The sequence below is a fragment of the Bufo gargarizans genome, chromosome 4 (assembly GCF_014858855.1).
Source record: "Bufo gargarizans isolate SCDJY-AF-19 chromosome 4, ASM1485885v1, whole genome shotgun sequence".
NCBI classification, from domain to species: Eukaryota; Metazoa; Chordata; class Amphibia; order Anura; family Bufonidae; genus Bufo; species Bufo gargarizans.
Genome location: NC_058083.1, coordinates 419,825,668 through 419,849,574, shown reverse-complemented (window position 1 = coordinate 419,849,574; position 23,907 = coordinate 419,825,668). Strand labels below are relative to the sequence as shown.

The 23,907-nt window shown below is 43.1% G+C and overlaps 1 protein-coding gene across 1 annotated transcript in view; it reads left to right on the top strand.

The window, feature by feature from the left end:
- The window catches only part of ACOXL (acyl-CoA oxidase like), a 511,506-nt gene that overhangs the window by 411,054 nt on the left and 76,545 nt on the right, over positions 1-23,907 (top strand). The window lies entirely within an intron of this gene.

Genomic DNA, 23,907 nt, shown 5'->3' with positions numbered 1-23,907 from the left:
TAAGAGGCGTTAAAAAATGCAATAAAATAGTCTAAAGTCAGGGGGTTGTTCACCTTCAGGGGGCCTTTCTGACAGGACGTCCCCCCCCTCCCCGCTCCGATTTCCATGTGTCAACTTTATTGGCACGGTTCACATGACCATTGCAGCCAATATGTCCCCCATGCGTCATGTGATCCATTGACACACGAGAGACATGTCACCGCCAGTCTGCAACAGCCACATGATCCTTGTCATACAGAATGTTAACAGGTGGAGACCAGAGCAATGGGGCGGGGATGGGGAGGTTGAGCTATGGAGCTGGAACCCTGGTAAGTATGCTTCCCTCCATGGTCTGGCAATATGGGGAATCTGAAAGAGAGTTGAGGGTTAATCGGATTTTGTGGAAAATTAATCCAGAAGACCAGATGCAGAGATATATTTTTAGGGAGGAGACAGAAAGATGGATGGAGTAACACTAGTGGAGAGGCTGCTCAAGGATTAACCATGCGGACAAGTTGTCTGCATGTGTAGACAGTATAAAGAGGAGACAGGAGGGTTGGAAAGTGGTGAGGTACCACCCAATACAACCTCTTCCAATAACCCAAAGCGAGCGCCAGTGCACTATAGGTAATAGGGTTCACAAACCCCATAATTAGAACCCAATTACCTATAGCGCACTGGTGCTCGCTTTAGGTTATTGGAATAGGTTGTATTGGGTGGTACCCTACCACCTTCCAGCCCTCCTGTCTCCTCTTTATAATGTGGGGAATCTGGCAGGAAATCATCCGAAGGTGAGCAACCCCTTTGACAACCCCTATGACATTGTTTTTATTTTATTTTTTTAACACTGAATAGACTTTATTAAATATACATCACAAAGGTGTATATATGTAATATATAGATACAAATATATATTGTAACGGGATTAGCTCTCGGGATCACCATCTCCTAGGATAGCTGTTGGCACACAAAACACAGTCCAGTCCAAGCAAGAATGGTGCAACTTGCCTCATCCAGTTTTATTGGCTTTTGCAGACAAAAGTATTAAACAAAACAGTACAAAATAAAAGAAAACCCTGATCGTCTGGCCACTACCTCTAGACTTCAAGCAGTTCCTTCCTACCTAATGGTAAACTGAGCCTTGTACCTAGCACCATAAACAAAACACACAGTTGCTTTTTATTTTTTATTTTTTTACTCACGTCAGAGCTTTCCCAGGAGCAGAGGCCATCAGCTAGTGAGCTGTCTGCACTTTATAGCGCACCCAGGTTCTCAGGTGATTAGCCACAGTTCCACAAATACCTGGAGTGGCTAATTGGAGCAAGGACCCACCCAACTCTCCCTGCTCCAAGCAGCGAGGCCCTTCTAACCAGGTTTTTGATAACCCTTACAAACAGAAAACCTAGTTTTCCTTGCTGCGTCAACTCCCTGGTTGCTATTTAGAATGTATAACGCCTCATACACACGACCGTTGTGTGTTTTGCGGTCCGCAAATTGCAGATCTAAAAAACACGGATGGCGTCCGTGTGTGTTCCGCAATTTGTGGAACGGCACGGACAGCCATTGATATAACTGCCTATTCTTGTCCGCCAAACGGACAAGAATAGGACAGGTTATATTTTCTTTGCTGACCACGGAACCGAGCAACGGATGCGGACAGCACACAGAGTGCTGTCCGCATCTTTTGCGGCCCCATTGAAGTCAATAGGTCCGCATCCAAGTCGCAAAAACAGCGGCTCGGATGCGGACCAAAACAACGGTCGTGTGCATGGGGCCTAAGATAGGAACCTAGGTGAAATGTAGACTATTTCTACCACTTTCCCCCTGGTCCTGTCACTAGATATATATATATATATATATATATATATATATAGCAGAAAAGGAGATTTGGCGGCACCAGTCTGTTGGCTCAGGTGCTATGTCCAAAGGAATGAGCTTTCCACCTTCTAATATATGCAGAGAATCGGACAGCACTCCAAGACTTGAAAAAAGTAGAAATCTTTATTCACCCATGTGAAAAATAATTGCAACGTTTCAGCTCACAATCGAGCCTTTCTCAAGCGTGAGAAAGGCTCGATTGTGAGCTGAAACGTTGCAATTATTTTTCACATGGGTGAATAAAGATTTCTACTTTTTTCAAGTCTTGGAGTGCTGTCCGATTCTCTGCATATATATATATATATATATATATATATATATATATACACACGTATACACATAAAGAATAACAAGAATGGAATAATGACAATACTGTTTACTGATACTGTTTTAAATCATGGTTACAGGCAGGTAGAACACTATAAACCACAGTGGCAGGCCGGGCTGCATCATATGCCCCCAGGGGAATGATAAATTGATGTCACTTTAAGGCCTCGTTCACACTTCAGTGTTTGGTCAGTGATTTCCATCAGTGATTTGTGAGCCAAAACCAGGTGCAGCTCTAAACATAGAACAGGAGCAGATCTTTCCCTTCTACCTCATGTCTGTGGAGGCTCCACTTCTGGTTTTGGCTCACAAATCACTGATGGAAATCACTGACCAAACACTGAAGTGTGAACTAGGCCTAACACTTGCTCTACCTGCTGAGTTTACGTTCAGTTAAAGGTTTTGTGGGATCCTAAACAATGTTATTTAATTGTGTAAACCTTGTCTAGTCTCATATAGAGCACACTAGTGTACCTGTCAGCTTTTCCTGAGTCTTCACTTCAATCTCCATTCTCCTGATGCACTCAGTTGTTTACAACCCGAACTTCCAGGTTGTGGGTGTAGATGAGCTGCAGCCACAACACTTCCCATAGAGCTGTGTGCTGCTAGATGAGGCAAGAATCTAAATGCCAACTACACCCTTTTCTGGGCCAAAAACTCCACCTACCACACCCCCCATCATCCCCTTGCTGTGTCCATTCTGACAGACGAGAGGCCTGGTTATGATGTCAGAGTCCACAGGGGGTGCAGTCACGTGACCACTCTCCCGATCTCCGGAGCGAGACAGAAAAAGTAGTGCAAGTACATTAGTAAGTTGCAGGGCCTGGCAAGGGAAGCACAGGGAAAGTGAAAGATTTATACCCAGATAACCCCTGTAAGTTAGTGTGTGCTGTACCAGCTCAGTGTAATTCAGAGCAGGGCAGGGGCTACAAAAACAGCTCAATGCAGACCCAATAAACACTACTGCTGATAATAAAAGCTTCACAAGTAGTATGTTTGTCCTGCTTTGCCCAGTCCCTGCCTAATACTTCAGCAGTTTTGCATGTTGAAAACTGCTGACAGACTTCTTTTAACTGTACATAATAGTTCAAACTGTATGTAATATGCTTTAACTCTCCACACAACAAACCCTAACCCTATGCTAGGTAAGCATCATCGCCATTGATAGCTTCCCTGATTGGGGGATCATGGGGGGAGATGCATTTTTTATTTTTAATAAAATTCAAACTCTTGTTTAGGTAAAATGAAATATATGGAGAAAATGCAAGCCACAAAGACAGCTGTTTAAAATAGTAATATGTGTATGTGTGTACTTAACTCTTATCCCAGCCATGGCTAAATGTAATGTGTGGCCCTTTGATGGTGCCATTAAATGCACTGGAGGCTTCCTTCTATGTGTTGGGTTGACCACGACTGATATAATTAGTAATAACATGTCCATAGTACAAGTTTAGTGTACATACTGTCATCACGCCTAGTCAGAGTGACTGATTATGTATTGAACGTCACAAATTAATTTGAACGGCCTCCATGCTATACTACATTTTCAATGAGGTGGCTGCTGGAAAAAAAATGTGTGTCCTGATGCAACTTTACCAGGTGATATCATCGGCTCAGAGGGGATTTCAGAAGGGGCTGTCCTGATGGGATAACCCCTTTAAGTTCTAGACAAGTTCTGTTTGACTTCTATGGATCTAGGGGGATTCCATTTTCTCAAAATTCCCCATTTTGTTTTTTTACTTTTAAATGACATTGAACACTATATGCTGAGTAATGTACTTCCTGCTGATCCTGATAAACATATCTCTTATTGACAAACTCTAAAGCTGTCCAGAGAACAATGGGTGATCCTCGGAACAGCATGGCCCTTCTGACACCTTAGGAATACATTTCTTCTGTATGTCAGAGGTCAGCACATTCGTATGCAGATGAATACACTTGCTCTGTTGGGCTCATGTACACAGCACTTAATAGCTATTTGTTGGGATAACAGCTGTAGGAGCAAAAACATCTTCTGTAGTTCATCGGCGTCAAACATTTCAGGACCCTTAAGGCTTTCATCTTCATGACTACAAATGTTTCGTACAGAAGGAGGATTTATATGAATGGAGAAAAAAAAAAATACTTTCTTTGAACTATGCCTTTGAGTTAACAACCTGAAAAAGTATCAAGATTTATCAAAGGCACTGAGTCACAAAGCAGAGGAATTCTGTACATTCTCTTTTAAGTCTTTTGGTGAAATTTGGGTTCACTTAATGAGCTCTTGGTACAGTGAGTTTCCTTTCCGTGTGATTTAGAATTTAGCATAAAGTGGCATGCTGAATTTTCAGTCAAAATAATTATTTTAAGATTTTTTTTTAGATTCATGCATTTCTAGATATTTTTATTATACTTTTTCTCTTTTGGATTTTGACTCCTTGTTATGGCTCTATTTTGTATAGAGCCATAATACAGTACCCATGGAGATGCACATATCCTTACTGTACCTTCATGTGCCTCTAATTTCATTCTCCTTTTGATTCTGTGTTATGGAGGTATTGTTACATAGAAATATGCCTTCTGAGGAGGATAGTTTTGTACATATAAAACCTGTCGGAACTTTGTATCATGAAACATGGAGTCCCGTATTTATGGATCCATTAGGGACTCTATGTGCCAACATGCCGAGGGTATGAGTCATAATTGTGTATGAGCTTTTTATTTAGGTCTCTATGTGATGGTCCATAAATAAACATTCATGTACTATCCTTAGGATAAACTATCAATATGTGATGATTGAACCTTGAGGTTCCCACGACCAGCAGAAGGGACCTCTGGGCCATTCACTTGAAAGATATTTAAATGCAGTACCAGGCATGGCAGACTATAAATGGAAGGGGTTGTGGCACCCAGTGAGCAGGCTCCTTTGTTTTACTGACCGTTGGAGGCCCTGGGGGTGAGTTCCCCCATCACACACTATTCAGCTTGAATATAGCGGCCACTGCATGGGTCTTTCTCCTTGACATAGTCCTCCATGTTTCACGCTCTAGTGTGGGAGGGAAACTCCACAACGAACATAGGAGGAAAGGGAAAATGAAATAAGGCCTGAAAACTAAGGAAGGAAGATAGACACCTCCTAGTGAAAACCCTAATGAAAGCCCTGACTGACTACCAGTATGAACAGACCCTAGAGGTAGGTGAGTTCGTACACAGAAATAACTAAAGTTCTATGTAACCCTAAAGGACCCTGGTACTAATGACAGGAAAGAGACATCCCGTTCCTCCAAAAGGAAGGATGAACTGGAGTTTCCCTAAGGCCTAATACAAAACAACAAAGAAATGCAACACACAGAAAAGCCAAAATACAAAAGGAAAGTAACACTTAACTTCCGAGAAGCTATGGCAGCACCAGGAACTCAGCCGAGATCCAAACACCAGCTACCTACAAGTTCAACTAAAGCTTTAAACTGCACAGCATTGTGGGAGAAACAACTATAAATAGGGAAAGTTAAATTACCACAATAGCAACACCTGGAGGTTAAGGGTATGGCCAGTACCAGAAACAACACAGACGCCTATTGATCCACAAGGTAAACATGTCAAATGAAACCACGTGTTGCCAGTCTCAAAGATCTCCTGCCACTCACTGTCGCAGGGATTTCCGTATTTCTCGGTACGTCCGTGACACTGTGGAAGACAGATGGTTTAAATTAGCTTCCAGGGATTTTGAGAATTTTGTATGCCATTGACATGTACAAATGAATTATAAATTACAAAATAAAAATGTATACTAACTTCTCCCATAACAGTAGATTTTTTGAAAGTAGATATTTGGCAAATTGTCAAAATGTAACTATGCACTTTATACACACACACGCCATCATGCAATTTTGCATTAAAGGGTAATAAAAAATAAAATAAAAAATAAAATAAAAGTTGATATTAGTGGTTAAAAGTGTGAACCAAGTAGAAAGTTATATGCACCACACCTCCTAAAAATAGAAGTTCAACGTGTGCAGAGTTCATACGCACCACCTAAAGGCTATGGAGACCATCAGGGAAATGTTCTTTTATGATTGCATTTTACTTATTTTGGGTTAAAAATATATATTTTTTTCAATTAGTCTTTAACATGTTCAGCTGTCTTTGAGATACAAGGGTTAAAAAATCAGTCTATTTGCAGGCTGCTACTCCTGAGTTCCATCAGCTGATGGCTCATGTGAAGCCTCATCTCTGACCTCATAAAGACTCATTATAGCTAAACTCTTACAAGAATATGGCTTAGATGAGTGTTTATGAGGTCAGGAGATCAGAGATAAGGCTTGACATGAGCCGTTAGTTGACGGAACTCAGAAGTGATTCTGTGCAAACAGTCAGATTTTTTTAACCCTATCTCAATAGCGGCTGAATATTTTTAATAAAGACCAATTGAAAAAATATTTTAGCCCAAAATGAGTAAAATGGAATCATAAAAAATGTCCCCAAAAGTGTCCATACCCCGCCTAACATTACATGTGCATATCTTCATAAACTTACCAGAACTGAAAGGACCAAAATCTGAATTTAAACTGGAAATGTTTAAAAAAGTAACAACCTAAAAACACAGGGATTACACAAAGTTCCAGCTATTTCCCATACTTGTAGAATGGTACACCAAAAGTTTTGTATAAGCATGTTAGGCTACTTTCACACTTGCGGCAGAGTGATCCGGCAAGCAGTTCCGTCGCGGGAACTGCCTGCCGGATCAGGCAATCTGTATGCGAACGGACAGCATTTGTATGCGGATCCCTCTCACAAATGCATTGCAAGAACGGATTCGTCTCTCCGGTTGTCATACGGACAAATCCGGATCCGTTTCAATAATTTTTTTAATTTTTTTTTACCGGTCTGCGCATGCGGCATTTTTAACATTTCAATATTAATTAGTGCCAAATCCGGCATTCCGCCAACTGATACGGAATTTTGGACGAAGATAATACCGCAGCATGGTGCAGTATTTCCTCCATCCAAAACGCTGTTCAGTGACTGAACTGAAGACATCCTGATGCCTCTTGAACAGATTTCTCTCCATTCAGAATGCATGGGGATAAAACTGATCAGTTCTTTTCCGGTATTGAGCCCCTAGGATGGAACTTAATGGCGGAAAAGAATAACGCTAGTGTGAAAGTACCCTTAAATCATTATATGACTATCACAATAAGAACGGATGCAGATGCAAGAGTAAGTGTACTGTACTCTACTGCTTTCCTTACAGCCATTGCTATAAATGTGCCATTGACTTGTAGGAAACACTATTGAATACATGTATTGGCTCTGTACCGCAGAATTATGTATGAAAATATCATTTACTTTATGTAATGACTAATGAGATTAATGTACTTAACAGAATAAAGGAACAATGATGTCCTTGGAATTCTGACTTTGAACTTATAGTTAGCTCAGACATCCTGTCTTCTCATCACTTGGCATAGCCGTTGGATCAGTAGTGTACTCCCTGTGAACTTGTGGTCTGGCTTAGCACTTCATAGGGTAAATTGCACACAGCCCGCAGACGCCACCCTGGTAGAAAATGCTTGAAAAAAAACACAGAGAGACAGAATTTAATTATCAGTAGACTGACATTTAAAGACACAGGGCAAGTTTACCAATCAAAATGTGCTAGATTTTTGGCTCAAACTGATCAAGAATGTTGGCGCACATGTCTTGCACCACATTTATTAAGTGGTTTAGACACTTTTTGTGTGCTTTTTTCAACAAGAGGTGTGGCTTAGCAAAAAGAGATTTGGTAGGAAAGGATCAGTCAACCATACAGCATGACCCACTGCAGTAAATTTGGCGCATCTATAGACTGCCTGGTCTAAATAGTACTATGCTCCACAGTATCCAATGTGAAGTATCTAGGTAACTTAGCTGTAACATAGCTCTAGTGTCGCCATGCCGAGTGATCTTTCTTTTGACCTAGCTTGCTACATGACAACCATTATTTTTTCATCTCGAGTACTGTGATTGTCTTTGGTTAGAGATATCCTGACAATACAACTGCACTCATGGCTTGGTGCCTCTGCTTCTGAATTTGGTGCCTCGGCTTCTGATATCTTACAGCTATGTACTTTTGGACTTCTTTTACATATGCATTACTGCTCTCTGTCAGGCTGTCTGTTGGAACAGCCTGCTGGAGTTCTCCGGATCTGGCGTAGCCAGATGTTGCCATGTGCCTGTGGGATCCAGTGGAGATCCGGCCGCTACACCCAGGAAGAATTCTAACCAGTGGCGTAACTAGAGTTCTATGGGCCCCAGGGCAAACTTTGAATTGCCCCCCACCCCCGATTCAGTGTTGCAGCACTAGTGTCTGAATTCCGAAAGGGGGGCCCACGCCGGCCATATGAGGGCAGGGGGCAGCAGCAAATAATGAGGGGGCAACATGAAAATGAAATATATACAGAGAGGGTCAAAAAATGAAATATATATAGGGAGTGGGGGCAAAATTAAATATAGTGAGAGAGGTGGCCACTGACAAAACCTTGGCAATAATAACCATAAGCACCGCCGTGCCCCGCCGGCCATATGAGGGCAGGGCACGGCACTGGCAGCAAATCCTTCATAGTATGAAGGATTTGCTGCCAGTGCCATGCCCTGACCTCTTATGGCTGGCGGGACACAGCTGAGCTCATGGTTATTATGGTCAAGGTTTTGTCAGTGGCCCCTCTCTCACTTTATTTCATTTTGCCCTATATATTTCATTTTTTGTCCCTCTCTGTATATATTTCTCTCATTTTTCCCCCTCATATGTCCTGCACGGCATCCCCTGAATTCAGAGTCAGACATTAGTGCTGCCGCCTGCCGCACCACTGATCATCCCCCCCGTATGAAGCCGGTGGGTGCCATACATTAAATAAAAAAGAAATTAATTACCAATTGTTTCTCTCACAGGTCACTACTCACAGGCTGAGAGCTTCAGTCGCGCAATCCTGTCGGTCACTCTGCAGCGCTCCTCCGCATCATTCCAGCTGTGATGCCGCAAGAGCGAGACCCATGACCTCCCACGGAGGGTCTGTCTCGTGCTGACAAGTTAGAATTGAGCGCAGTGCACTGCCAGAGGGCCCGCCCCACTGCACTTAAAAAAAAGGAGCCGCACAAAAAAAAAGCACTTGCAGGGCTGCGCACCCTCTGCGACTGCAATCGTTACACTCTGATCCTAACATATTTGTTGGGTAGCAGTGAGAGAGAGAGCTCTGCCGAACAGCCTGCCGGAGAGCTGTAACGCTAGTGTGAAACTAGCCTAGCTTTTATGATCTTTGGTATGAAATAGAAGTTTTATGTACTTTAACCCGACATACTGGTCAAGTTCTTCACACATCTGTATGACATGTTTGATTACGTCTAAAAGTGGAATTTCTCTTTAAGTCGATCTCCTAATTTTTAAAATTAATATAATTAAAAGTGTTGTCTGTCTTAGGCCTCTTTCACACGGGCGTTGCAGGAAAATGTATGGGTGCGTTGCGGGAACACGCACGATTTTTCCGCGCAAGTGCCAAACATTGTAATACGTTTTGCACTCGCGTGAGAAAAATCGCGCAGGTTTGGTACCCAAACTTCTTCACAGAAGTTTGGGCTTGGGATTGGTGTTCTGTAGATTGTATAATTTTCCCTTATAACAAGGTTATAAGGGAAAATAATAGCATTTTGAATACAGAATCCATAGTAAAATAGCGCTGGAGGGGTTAAAAATAAAATAAAATAAATAACTCACCTTAGTCCACTTGATCGCCAAGCCCGGCATCTCTTCTGTCTGTCTTCTGTGCTGTGTGGAGGAACAGGACCTGTGGTGACATCACTCCGGTCATCACATGATCCATCACATGATCTTTTACCATGGTGATGGATCATGTGATGAGCACAGTGACGTCACCACAGGTCCTATTCCTGCACACAGCACAGAAGACAGACAGAAGAGATGCCGGGCTGCGCGATCAAGTGGATTAAGGTGAGTTAAATTATTGTAAAAAAAAATTGAACCCCTCCAGCGCTATTGTACTATGCATTCTGTATTCAGAATGCTATTATTTTCCCTTATAACCATGTTATAAGGGAAAATAATAATGATCGGGTCTCCATCCCGATCGTCTCCTAGCAACCGTGCGTGAAAATCGCACGGCATCCGCACTTGCTTGCGGATGCTTGCGATTTTCATGCAACCCCGTTAATTTCTATGGGGCCTGTGTTACGTGAAAAACGCACAAAATAGAGTATGCTGCGACTTTCACGCAACGCATAAGTGATGAGTGAAAATCACCGCTCATGTGAACAGCCCCATAGAAATGAATGGGTCGGGATTCAGTGCGGGTGCAATGCGTTCAACTCACGCATCGCATCCGCGCGGAATACTCGCCCGTGTGAAAGGGGCCTTTGGGTACACATTTTTTATTCTTCCATTAGAAAACTATAAGCTTATGGAAAAAGGACCCTCTTTAAAGACCCTCATCTGTCCATAGTGGGGAGTGGCTACGGAGAACGTCCCTCACTCTAGAAGACCTGACATTTCTGTGCATCACAATGACATCCCATCGCTTTCAGTGAGAATTGTGTAATGCTTCACTCAGGATTCCTCCACAAACTATATTGCAGCTGTAAAACAATACATTTCTTAACATGCTAATTATTCCAACAAATAGGATATAAAAACCTAGAATTTAAATAGGTTTTAATTTAGATTTTATTATTATTATTATTTATTAATTTTGTATTGGACCTGACAAGATAGTCCAAATTGTTATAGTGGAATAAAAAAATTTTTGAACTGAAAAGCTGTAATTATATATTTATTTATCCTTTTTCTAGAACCCCCTAGTTATGGTCTGATCCAACCAATTAACTTCTGAAGTCACATAATTAGTTGAATAAGGTCCCCCTGTGTGCAGTAAAATGTCTCATGATCTGTCACATGATTTGAGTATTAATCCACCTGTTCTGGAAGGCTCTGAGGCTGTACCCCTAGTAAGTAAGCAATACGAAGACCAAGGAGCTCTCCAAACAGGTCAGAGACAAAGTTGTGGAGAAGTGTAGATCAGGATTAGGTTATAAGCAAATTATCCCAAACTTTCTTTATCACACACAACACCATAAAATCTATTCTAGGGTTGTTTCGTGTATCGAATTTTCTATACCCAATCGATACTTTTTGTCCCGCTATCGATACAATACCGGGATTTGCCTTTTACCGATACGAGGCTGTACTACTGCACAGCCCAGTATCAGAGGACATGGATCGCGCTGCTCTCATAATGTTATTGTTAATTATCATTGGTGGTGCAGTGCGCCCTCCCACTTCCCCCTCCCCAGTATTAAAATTATTGGTGACACATTGCGCCCTCCCCTCCCCCCCAGCATAAAGTCACTGGTGGTGCAGTGTGCCCACCCCCCAGTATTAAAATCATTGGTGGCACAGTGCGCCCGCCCCCCAGTAATAAAATCATTGGTGGCATTTGCCACAGAGTCCTCTCATTTGTGGTGCAGTGGCAGCTTCTGATCGGAGCCCCAGCAGTGTAATCCTGGGGCTCCGATCAGTTACCATAGCAGCCAGGACGCTACTGAAGCCCTGGCTGCCATAGTCGGCTGTGTGTACTGGCTGCCATAGTGCTGCTGTGTGTACTATGCTGCTGTGTGAGGTCCTATTCACCCTAATAGAGCTCTATCAGGGTGAATAGGACAAGGGATTAAAAGATCCCAGGTTCTAGCCCCTAAGGGGGGGGGGGGGGGAATAGTTATTAAATAAAAAGTTTAAAATAAGTAAAAAAAAAAAAAAAATATTAAGTATAAATTACCTCCTTTCCCAATTTAACATATAAAATATATAAACAATAAATAAACATATTACTTATCGCCACGTCCGAAAAGTCCAAACTATGAAAATATTTTAAAAATCTCGTTTGAGGTGAACGCCATAAAAGGAAAAAAAATTAAAAAAACGCACGATTTCGCCATTTTCTTTAGTCAACTTGTCCCCCCCAAAAATAGGATAGGACTGTTCGATTATGGGCCGGACGTTCCATAAAATGCAGAATGCGCACAGCTTTTTTTGCGTTTTATATGTTTTGCATGGTATCGAGTATCGCAATACTTTTTTATGGTATCGAAATCGAAAACAAATTTTGGCATTGAAACAACCCTAATCTATTCCATCAAGATTTAAAGAATATGGCACATCTGCACTCCTCAACATTGATATTGCAACACCAAGAGAAAAGTCGTGGAATTATGAAAATGTGTTAATTGCTAAACATGTTAATGATATGCAAATTATAAAAAATGGAAACAAAATATTCGAAACATCTCAGTTTATTCAGTATTATGAGCAACACAGGCAGAAATACATGCACTTACCTGTCTTGCCATGCTATCAGTGATGTTATTAATGGTTGTCTGACGAATTTTCTGCCATGCTGAATGCACTTCGGCATCCGAATTCTCAAGATCCAATGCTGGCAGCTCCCTTTGCAGTTGCCAACCAGTGACGTCCGAGATGTGCTTGATGGGAAACTAGTCTGGACACATTGCAGCCATGGTAGCACATTTAGGCTACGCTGGCTGCTCACAGTAGCACGAGCAACATACATTCTGGCATTTTCCTGTTTAAAAATGGTTCCTGGGACACTTTGAAGAAATGGCCTTACCACTGGTTCCACAACCAAATGAATTTAGCGTCAAGCTGTTAGTGTACCATAGATATTATCAGAACACTCATATGTGAAATCAACTCGAATTACTAAATCCTTCCTGTGTTGAGGCCTGAAGACCTATGAACATTTCTGGATAATTTCCCCAGATTCCCTTGCAAGCTATTCCTTCAGGTCTCCTTCTTTCTTGTTTGGCACCACTTCTCCTCCAGTCCACTCCCCCTAAGCACCTGATCTCCAGACTGTATAGACAGATATCCATGGATATGATTCAAGGGAAGCCTTTGTACCTGCTGGCTTGGGAAAGGGATCTGGGGTCCCCTTCTCCTCCACAGAAATTGAGCTGTTTCTTTCTCGTTTTCATGGTCCTTCCCAGGGTGTTAAAATTCAGGGGGATTTGTTTAAGCTGCTGACTGGTTGGTATAGATCTCCAGATGTGGTGGCTTCCATCTATCCAGATGCTCTAGATGCTTGCTGGAGATGTGGACACACCACTGGTACTCTCTTCCACATCTGGTGGGTGTGCCCAATAATCCAGACTTTCTGATCACAGATTGTGGACCTGATTGGTAGGATCTTGTTTCTCCGCATTGCACTGACTCCCCAGTTAGTCTTGTTAAATCATTGGGTGACAGCTTGCCCTTATCATCTTCTCCCTTTTTTTAATATTTTGATTATGGCAGCTAAACTGCGTGTTCCATTGAAATGGCTAAATTCTGTGCCACCTACAGTGGCAATGTGGATGAACAAGATGAAATAATTATATTGCTTTGAAGAACTTTCCCACTGGGAACTTCATACGCATGAGAAATTTGTGAAGCTGTGGGTTCCTTTGAGGTCCTGTGTTACCCAACAACAACCCTGACATCATAGAGCTTTATATTTACTCTGTTTTTTTGCATATGTTCTTCCATGTACTATGTACCTTTGGGATAGCCTTTTTCGTGTTCTTTCTCTGGCTATTCTTAGAGGTTGTGAGATGCTTGGTGCCCCCTCACAGTAAATATGCCAAGATATGTGCCCCCTCACAGTAGATATGCCAAGATATGTGCCACCTCACAGTACATATGCCAAGATATGTGCCCCCTTTACAGTACATATCTCAAAATATGTCCCCCCCCCCCTCACAGTGGTTATGCCCAGATGTGCCCCCTTTACATAAAGTGAAAAAAAAATTATAATACTCCTTGCCTCAATCACCTGGCTCCTCCCATGAGCTGCACTCCCCATCAGCAGCAGGATACTGTGAAAGATCGCGCTGTTGTGTAGGAGTAGCAGAGGCTGATTCCCAGCCTGCCCTGCTCCTCCTCCTACACAGATCAGCAGGACGATGTATGAGGGAGCAAATACTTCCCTGCTTCAGTGGCATGCCTATGTTGTTTGGCACCCGGGGCGGGTCCTTTCTCTGGCACCCCCTCCCCCCCCATACTTAAAAATATATATATATACACCTACACAGTAGTATTGCCCTCATTGTACAACCTTCACAGTAGTTTTGTACAGAAGTGTGCCCCCTCACAGTAGTTATGCCCACATTGTGCCATCTCACAGTAGTTATGCCCTCTCTGTGCCCCTTTCACAGTTGTATTGCCCTATCTGTGCCCCCTTCACAGTAATAATCCCCATTGTGCCCCTTTCATAGTAGAAATCCCCATTGTACCCCTTCACAGTAATAATGCCCACTGTGCCCCCTTCATAGTAATAATCACCATTGTGTCCCCTTCATAGTAGAAATCCCTATTGTGCCCCCTTCAAAGTAATAATGCCCACTTTGCCCCCTTCATTGTAGTAATGCCTTCTGGCTCTGTGCCTCCTCCATAGTAGAAATGCCTATTGTGCCCCCTTCACATTAGTAATGCCCTCTGTGCCCCCTCCAGAGTAGTAATGCCCTCTGTGCCCCCCTCCATATTAGAAATGCCCTCTGTGCCCCCTCCATAGTAATAAAGTCCTCTGTGCCCCCTCCATAGTAATAAAGTCCTCTGTGCCCCCTCCATAGTAATAAAGTCCTCTGTGACCCCTCTGTATTAAAAGCAAAAAAACACAGTAACTACTCACCTTGTCCCGTTCCTAAAGCTCACAGTCCTCTCTTACCTGCAGGCACAGATTGCTCTGCAGCACAGTGTCGCCGGCAGCGCAATCCGTGCCTGCAGGCTGAATGGTGGAGCAGGGAAAAGTCTTCCTGCTTCACCATTCTGTGTGCCGCTGGTCTGAAGGAGGGGAGGAGTGCGGGGAGCTGAGCGGTGAGGGACAGGACCGCAGCTCCCAGCACTCCAGCAATGAGCACTTCTGTCTGTATTGATGGAAGCACTTATTGCTTCTGGCCTCTGGCAGCTCTGCTGTGGACCTCCACAGGAGCTGTGGGCCCCGGCACTTGCCCGGGTAGGCCGGATGCTGACGCTGGCCTTGATTAGGATATCACTTCAGTATATTAATCTCTGCAGACCAAGAAGATTTTATGTTTCTTTTTAAATATTAAAATAAAATAAACGTAGGCACTCCTTCGGTTTTGTTTAAAGTATTGTGTTGATTTTTATTTGGTTTTCATATGGGCAACTTGTTGTGTATATGTGACGTTTCGATCCTATTCAGACCTTTTTCAAACAGTAGTTGCCATTGGAAAAAGAGAAGAGAAAATAGTGTTTTGAGGAAGGTGAAATATCACCGTATGATCTCCTGGTAACATTTCACCTTCCTTAAACCACTATTCTCTCTTCTCTTTTTCCAATGGCAACTAGTGTTTGAAAAAGGTCTGAATATGACCGAAACGTCACATGTACACGACAAGTTGCCCATATGAAAACCAAATAAAAGTCAACACAATACTTTAAACAAAACCGAAGGACAAAAAAAGGAGTGCCTAAGTTTATTTTATTTTATTGTTTAACGGGGTTGGGGCCCCACAACTAGAGCACTCGAACAAATAGGACACGAATGCCTTAAATATCTTTTTAAATATTGTCATGGAAAATTTAAAATAACTTTGCCAAATGTTCTTTAGCCCCTTAAGGATTCAGCCCTATTTCATCTTAAGGACTTGGCCATTTTTTGCAAATCTGACCAGTGTCACTTTAAGTGCTGATAACTTTAAAACGCTTTGACTTATCCAAGCCATTCTGAGATTGTTTTCTCGTCATATATTGTACTTCATGACACTGTAAAAATGAAGTAAAAAAAAATCTTTTTTTTTTATAAAAAAATACCAAATTTACCAAAAATGAAGTAAAAAATAGCAAATTTACAAGTTTCAATTTCTCTACTTCTATAATACATAGTAATACCTCCAAAAATAGTTATTATTTTACATTCCCCATATGTCTACTTCATGTGTGGATTATTTTGGGAATGATATTTTATTTTTTGGGGATGTTACAAGGTTTAGAAGCAAATCTTGAAATTGTTCAGAAATTTTCAAAAAAACAATTTTTAGGGACCAGTTCAGGTCTGAAGTCACTTTGCGAGGCTTACATAATAGAAACCACCCCAAAATGACCCCATTCTATAAACTACACCCCTCAAGGTATTCAAAACTGATTTTACAAACTTTGTTAACCCTTTAGGTGTTCCACAAGAATTAATGGAATAGAGATACAATTTCAAAATTTCACTTTTTTGGCAGATTTTCCATTTTAATCATTTTTTTCCAGTTACAAAGCAGGGGTTAACAGCCAACCCAAACTCAATCTTTATGGCCCTGATTCTGTAGTTTACAGAAACACCCCATATGTGGTTGTAAACCGCTGTACAGGCACACGGCAAGGCACAGAAGGAAAGGAATGCCATATGGTTTTTGGAAGGCAGGTTTTGCTGGACAGTTTTTGTTTTACACCATGTCCCATTTGAAGCGCCCCTGATGCACCAATAGAGTACAAACTCCAAAAAAGTTACCCTATTTTAAAAACTACAGGATAGGGTGGCAGTATGGTTGCTACTAGTTTAGGGTACATATGATTTTTGGTTGCTCTATATTATACTTTTTGTGAGGCAAGGTACCAGTTTGGCAGCGTTTTTTATTTTTTTGTTATTTACAACATTTATCTGATCATGTGATATTTTTATAGACCAGGTTGTCACGGATGCGGCGATACCCAATATGTATTTTTTTTATTTATGTATGTAAGTTTTACACAATGCTTTCTTTTTTTAAACAAAACAATTCATGTTTTAGTGTTTCCATAGTTTGAGAACCATACATTTTTCAGTTTTTGGGTGATTACCTTGGGTAGGACATGATTTTTGTGGGAATGAGATGACGGTTTGATTGGCACTATTTGGGGGGTGTTTGATCGCTTGCTATTACACTTTTTGTGATGTAAGGTGACAAAAAATGGTTTATTTGGCACAGTTTTTATTTTACATTTTTTATGGTGTTCATCTGAGGGGTTAGGTCATGTGATATTTTTATAGAGCCGGTCGATACGGACGCGGCGATACCTAATATGTATACTTTTTTTTATTTATGTAAGTTTTACACAATAATATCATTTTTGAAACAATGATTTTTGGGCGATTTGTGGGCGAATTTTTTGATTGGCACTATTTTGGGGTGCATATTACTTTTTGATCCCTTGCTATTACACTTTTTGTGATGTAAGGTGACAAAGAGCTCTCAGAAGACCTACGATTAAGAATTGTTGACTTGCATAAAGCTGTAAAGGGTTATACAAGTATCTCCAAAAGCCTTGCTGTTCATCAGTCCATGGTAAGACAAATTGTCTATAAATGGAGAAAGTTCAGCACTGCTGCTACTCTCCCTAGGAGTGGCCGTCCTGTAAAGATGACTGCAAGACCACAGCACAGACTGCTCAATGAGGTGAATAAGAATCCTAGAGTGTCAGCTAAAGACTTACAAAAGTCTCTGGAATATGCTAACATCCCTGTTAGTGAATCTACGATACGTAAAACACTGAACAAGAATGGATTTCATGGGAGGATACCACAGAGGAAGCCACTGTTGTCCAAAAAAAACATTGCTGCACGTTTACAGTTTGCACAAGAGCACCTGGATGTTCCACAGCAGTACTAGCAAAATATTCTGTGGACAGATGAAACCAAAGTTGAGTTGTTTGGAGGAAACACACAACACTATGTGTGGAGAAAAAGAGGCACAACACACCAACATCAAAACCTCATCCCAACTGTGAAGTAAGGTGGTGAGGGCATCATGGTTTGGGGTTGCTTTGCTGCGTCAGGGCCTGGACGGATTGCTATCATCAAAGGAAAAATGAATTCCCAAGTTTATCCAGACATTTTGCAGGATAACCCTATTTTAAAAACTACAGGATAGGGTGGCAGTATGGTTGCTACTAGTTTAGGGTACATATGATTTTTGGTTGCTCTATATTATACTTTTTGTGAGGCAAGGTACCAGTTTGGCACTGTTTTTTATTTTTTTGTTATTTACAACATTTATCTGACAGATTAGATCATGTGATATTTTTATAGACCAGGTTGTCACGGATGCGGCGATACCCAATATGTATTTTTTTTATTTATTTATGTAAGTTTTACACAATGCTTTCTTTTTTTAAACAAAACAATTCATGTTTTAGTGTTTCCATAGTTTGAGAACCATACATTTTTCAGTTTTTGGGTGATTACCTTGGGTAGGACATGATTTTTGTGGGAATGAGATGACGGTTTGATTGGCACTATTTGGGGGGTGTTTGATCGCTTGCTATTACACTTTTTGTGATGTAAGGTGACAAAAAATGGTTTATTTGGCACAGTTTTTATTTTACATTTTTTATGGTGTTCATCTGAGGGGTTAGGTCATGTGATATTTTTATAGAGCCGGTCGATACGGACGCGGCGATACCTAATATGTATACTTTTTTTTATTTATGTAAGTTTTACACAATAATATCATTTTTGAAACAATGATTTTTGGGCGATTTGTGGGCGAATTTTTTGATTGGCACTATTTTGGGGTGCATATTACTTTTTGATCCCTTGCTATTACACTTTTTGTGATGTAAGGTGACAAAGAGCTCTCAGAAGACCTACGATTAAGAATTGTTGACTTGCATAAAGCTGTAAAGGGTTATACAAGTATCTCCAAAAGCCTTGCTGTTCATCAGTCCATGGTAAGACAAATTGTCTATAAATGGAGAAAGTTCAGCACTGCTGCTACTCTCCCTAGGAGTGGCCGTCCTGTAAAGATGACTGCAAGACCACAGCACAGACTGCTCAATGAGGTGAATAAGAATCCTAGAGTGTCAGCTAAAGACTTACAAAAGTCTCTGGAATATGCTAACATCCCTGTTAGTGAATCTACGATACGTAAAACACTGAACAAGAATGGATTTCATGGGAGGATACCACAGAGGAAGCCACTGTTGTCCAAAAAAAACATTGCTGCACGTTTACAGTTTGCACAAGAGCACCTGGATGTTCCACAGCAGTACTAGCAAAATATTCTGTGGACAGATGAAACCAAAGTTGAGTTGTTTGGAGGAAACACACAACACTATGTGTGGAGAAAAAGAGGCACAACACACCAACATCAAAACCTCATCCCAACTGTGAAGTAAGGTGGTGGGGGCATCATGGTTTGGGGTTGCTTTGCTGCGTCAGGGCCTGGACGGATTGCTATCATCAAAGGAAAAATGAATTCCCAAGTTTATCCAGACATTTTGCAGGATAACTTAATGCCATCTGTCCACCAGGTGAAGCTCAACAGAAGATGGGTGTTGCAACAGGACAATGATCCAAAGCATAGAAGTAAATCAACAACAGAATGGCTTAAACAGAAGAAAATACGCCTTCATGAGTGGCCCAGTCAGAGTCCTGACCTCAACCTGATTGAGATGCTGTGGCATGACCTCAAGAAAGCGATCCACACCAGACATCCCAAGAATATTGCTGAAATGAAACAGAATTACTCATGACCATTGTGCATGTCTGATCGGCAACTACAGGAAACGTTTGGTTGAAGTTATTGCTGCCAAAGGAGGTTCAACCAGTTATTAAATCCAAGGGTTCACATACTTTTTCCACCTGCACTGTGAATGTTTACATGGTGTGCTCAATAAAAACATGGTAACATTTAATTATTTGTGTGTTATTAGTTTAAGCAGACTGTGATTGTCTATTGTTGTGACTTAGATGAAGATCAGATCAATTTTTATGCAGAAATCCATATCATTCCAAAGGGTTCACATACTTTTTCTTGCAACTGTATCCGCAAATTGTCTGTCTTCAGTACAGGTTTCCCTATCTTTCCATGGTTTGAGCAGATTCACATGGTATACCTGCTCCGACTTTCGCCCCCCTGGCTGGTGTTAAATTCCCCTTAAAGTAACTCGTAGGGCCCCTGCCACCTAGCTAGGAACTTACTGTCTACGGTTGGTACCAGAACCAATACCCGATCACCCGGGTTGAAGTTCCGGACCCGAGCCTGCAGATTATAGACCCTGCTCTGGGCTCGCTGTGCTGCCTCCATATGCTCCCTAACCAGAAGTAACACTGTTTCTATCCGTCTCTGCATCTGGGTGACGTACTCAACAATACTTTTGTGCGGTGTGGGTTGTTGTTCCCACGCCTCTTTGGCCACGTCCAAAAGACCGCGAGGGTGTCTGCCGTATAGCAGTTCGAAGGGCGAGAACCCAGTAGAGGCCTGGGGCTCCTCTTGCACTGCGAACATGATAGGGCAGAAAGTCCCAGTCCCTCCCATCCTTAGACACTCTTTTTAGCATATTTTTTTATGTTTGATTAAACCTCTCTACCATGCCATCCGTTTGCAGATGATACACGGACGTCCGTAGTTCTTTTATGAGGAGCAACATACAGTTCCCTCTTGACCTTGGACATGAACAGGATTCCTTAGTCAACCAGAACCTCCTTAAGCAGACCCACTGGAGAAAACATTTCCATTAACGCCTTAGCTATGAGTTTGGCTAATGTATGACGCAGTGGCACCGCCTCCGGGTACCGAGTGGCGTAGTCGAGGATGACCAAGATGTGTTGGCGCACTCTAGCGGACTTCAGTACCGGGCCTACGAGATCCATAGCGATTTGCTCAAACAGGACCTCGATAATCAGAAGGGGTACCAGGGGACCACGGAAATGTGGCTGGGGGCACTGTCACGGCTTATGGTATGTTCTGTGACACTTTCCTTCACCTGGTTGTCCGGCAACGTGTGGTGGGCAACGTGTGGTGTTGACTGCATGTGGTGGCAGTGTCTCAGCCCTATGGCTGATCCCCAGGACATGATTGCCACACATGCTGTTGCCCGCGGCAACAGGTGAAGTGTGTTTGTTTATGTGTGTATTCCCCTTTAAGTGGCCGTCTTCCCTTGCCTTGTGTTAATGGGTTAATTCCCTTCTGTGTGTGTGAACACTGGGTGTGTCTGTGTGGGTGTGACTACTTGGGCCTGTAAAGCCTCAGTGTATAGCACTTGTCTGAGGGGTACTTTAGCCATGGTTAGCTGGAGCATCCGCCTGTGTATTCCATCTGCCAGTGGGGGCCACCCTTGTGATCATAAGTTTATGTGTGATGTTTACTTGATGTTTTCCTTTGTTATTCGGTGCAGCTATGGATCTGGGTTCCTGTGTGTGGATGTGTGTGTGCTGAGTTCATTTTGTATTGTGTGGACTTCAGCTTGCCAGCACAGGGATCCAGTCAGCAAGGCTGTGGCAGGTGGCTGGAACTAGTGCAGTTCACCTGCCATATCCATAGAACTGTTTGTGTTCCCCTTTTCCCTGCAGTTTGGCCAGTGAGACTCCTTTTCCTCCGTGTCCAGAAGGAACAGGTCGTCTTACCCTACTCCTAGTTCAGGGACCGGCGGAGGGTGAGTAGGGATCCGAGGTTCCTGAGCATGGGCCCTCCTACCTTCAAGGTCGGCTCATGCAGCTAGGAGTTAGGGTCGGATTAGGGATGCGTTAGGAGGTGACCTGCTCCCTAATTCTCTTGTCCTGGCCAAGCAGCCGTTAACATCTTCTGGCATCGGCTGAGGGTTTTCCCCATCCTCAGCCGTGACAGGCACGTTATCTGTCAGGTTGGGCAAAACTTACAATATTCTTCTACCTCTCTGAACCCACTGGGCCAGTAAAAACGTTGTAGTATCCGGTCCTGTGTTTTCTGCATTCCCAGATGACCCCCTGAGAACATGCTGGTGGGCTAACTCTAATACGAGTTTGCGATAAGCCTGGGGCACAACCAACTATTCAATGGATTCACCTCACAGCTGGTTTACCCGATACAACATATCTTGATGAACCACAAAACAGGGAAACACTGACTCTGCCCCCAGTTGTTGTGGTTCCCAATCTATTAATAATACATTTTCCCAGGCTCGGGATAGGTTTGGGTCCCGGTGTTGTGCAGAACCAAAATTATCCCTGGAGACATTGAGGTCTGCCAGCTCAGGACCCAGCGGCAAGTCCTCCATGTTTCCCACCATCACACTTAGCTTGGTTGTCTCCTCCTCTTCCACCGAAGTGGCGGTCACCCCTACTGCTGACCCTTCGGACTCAGGTTCCCAGGGTTCTGGTCTCCCCCCTAATCCGGGCCTTTCTGCTAGGGTTACATCTGTCTCACGTATATCGGTAACTTTCGTGTGCGGCCATAGTGCCGGGAAACCGGGGAAGTCTCTCCCAATTATTAGTTCATACTGTAATTTTGTGACGACGGACACCTCATGAGTCCACCTGCCGGCCAGCTTTGACAGAGAGACCAGGGCGGTGGGATACTCGTTTAAGTCTCCATGAATGCCCACAACGCTGACTTTTCGGCCAGTATACTCGGCGGGCCACGCCAGTGCAGCTCTTACTAGGGACACCGGACTCCCTGAATCCAGCAGTGCCACTGCCAGAGTGTCCCACACTTCCACCTGACACAGGTGGCTGTTGTCTTTAGTCTCGGAGGTACCTGTGGCACACAGGTTCCTGGCATACAATGAGTGGCGGTAGCCATAGTTGGTATCCATGGGTTTACCCCTAAAGGGAAAGTTGGCCCTTATGTGTCAAGGCTCCTGACACCGCCAGCAGACCACCTGGGCTGGGTCTGCAGGGGGTGCGTCTCGGGCGTGTTGTGCTGGCATCAGCCTCTGGGTCTGAGGTGGAGATTTCCGGGGTTTGACTAGCCCCCTCCCAAAAGAATCCCCCTGTAGTTTTCTGGTGGCCTCATAGCGCTCCACCAAGTCGACCATCTCTAAGGCATTACCAGGAGACACCTGGCCGATCCAGTGCTGGAGAGGGTACGGCAAAGCCCTCCAGAACACATCCGCCAACAGACAGTCCAGCATAGCAGTGGGAGTCAATGCGTCAGGCTGCAGCCATTTTTGCAACCGGTGTAGCAGGTCATAATATTGAGGTCTGGTGGGTTCAGCCGGGTTAAATTTCCACTGATGCACCTGCTGGGCCAGGACCAGTACATTCACCCCCAGTTTTGCCAGGAACTCACCTTTTACGGTTGGGTAGTCGGCCGCTTGATCATCGGGTAGATCGAAAATAACTTGATGGGGTCCAGACGCCAGGAACGGAGCAAGGACAGCACACTGGTCTCTGGGTAACCTCTTCCTCACGGCCACATTTTCGAACACCGCCAGATAGGTCTCGACTTCTTCCGTGGGGATCATCTTTGGGATCGCCACACGGACATCTTTCCGGGCATTATGGACGTTCTGGGATGCTCCTGACGCTTGCAACGCCATCACATGTTTTAATAGAAGCTGGTTAGTTTCCTGCTGCTGCTAGTTAGCCTCCCGCTGCTGCAAGTTAGCCTCCACAAGGGCTTTTACGACCGCCTCCATTTTGTCAGGGGACACGGGTCGTAACTTTTCTGGCTTAATATAGGACATACACTCGTGCCCAGGAAAAACAAAAACTTTTCGGCTTTCAGGCCTGCCTCACTGCGTTTGCACGCATTTGACACCAATTGTGGGGATTTGCTCTGGTAGACAGGCTAGCGGACGCAGTATAGAGGCAACCACAAAGTATTTAACTTAAACAGTTCAGTGTTTTATTCACACATAAGAAAAAACAAAAAGGGACGTTTTGCAGTCTAGGTCTTTGTTCACACCTTGAAAAGTCCAAAGACCAAAAACCTTCACCTGGTTTGCAGTTTTTCCAC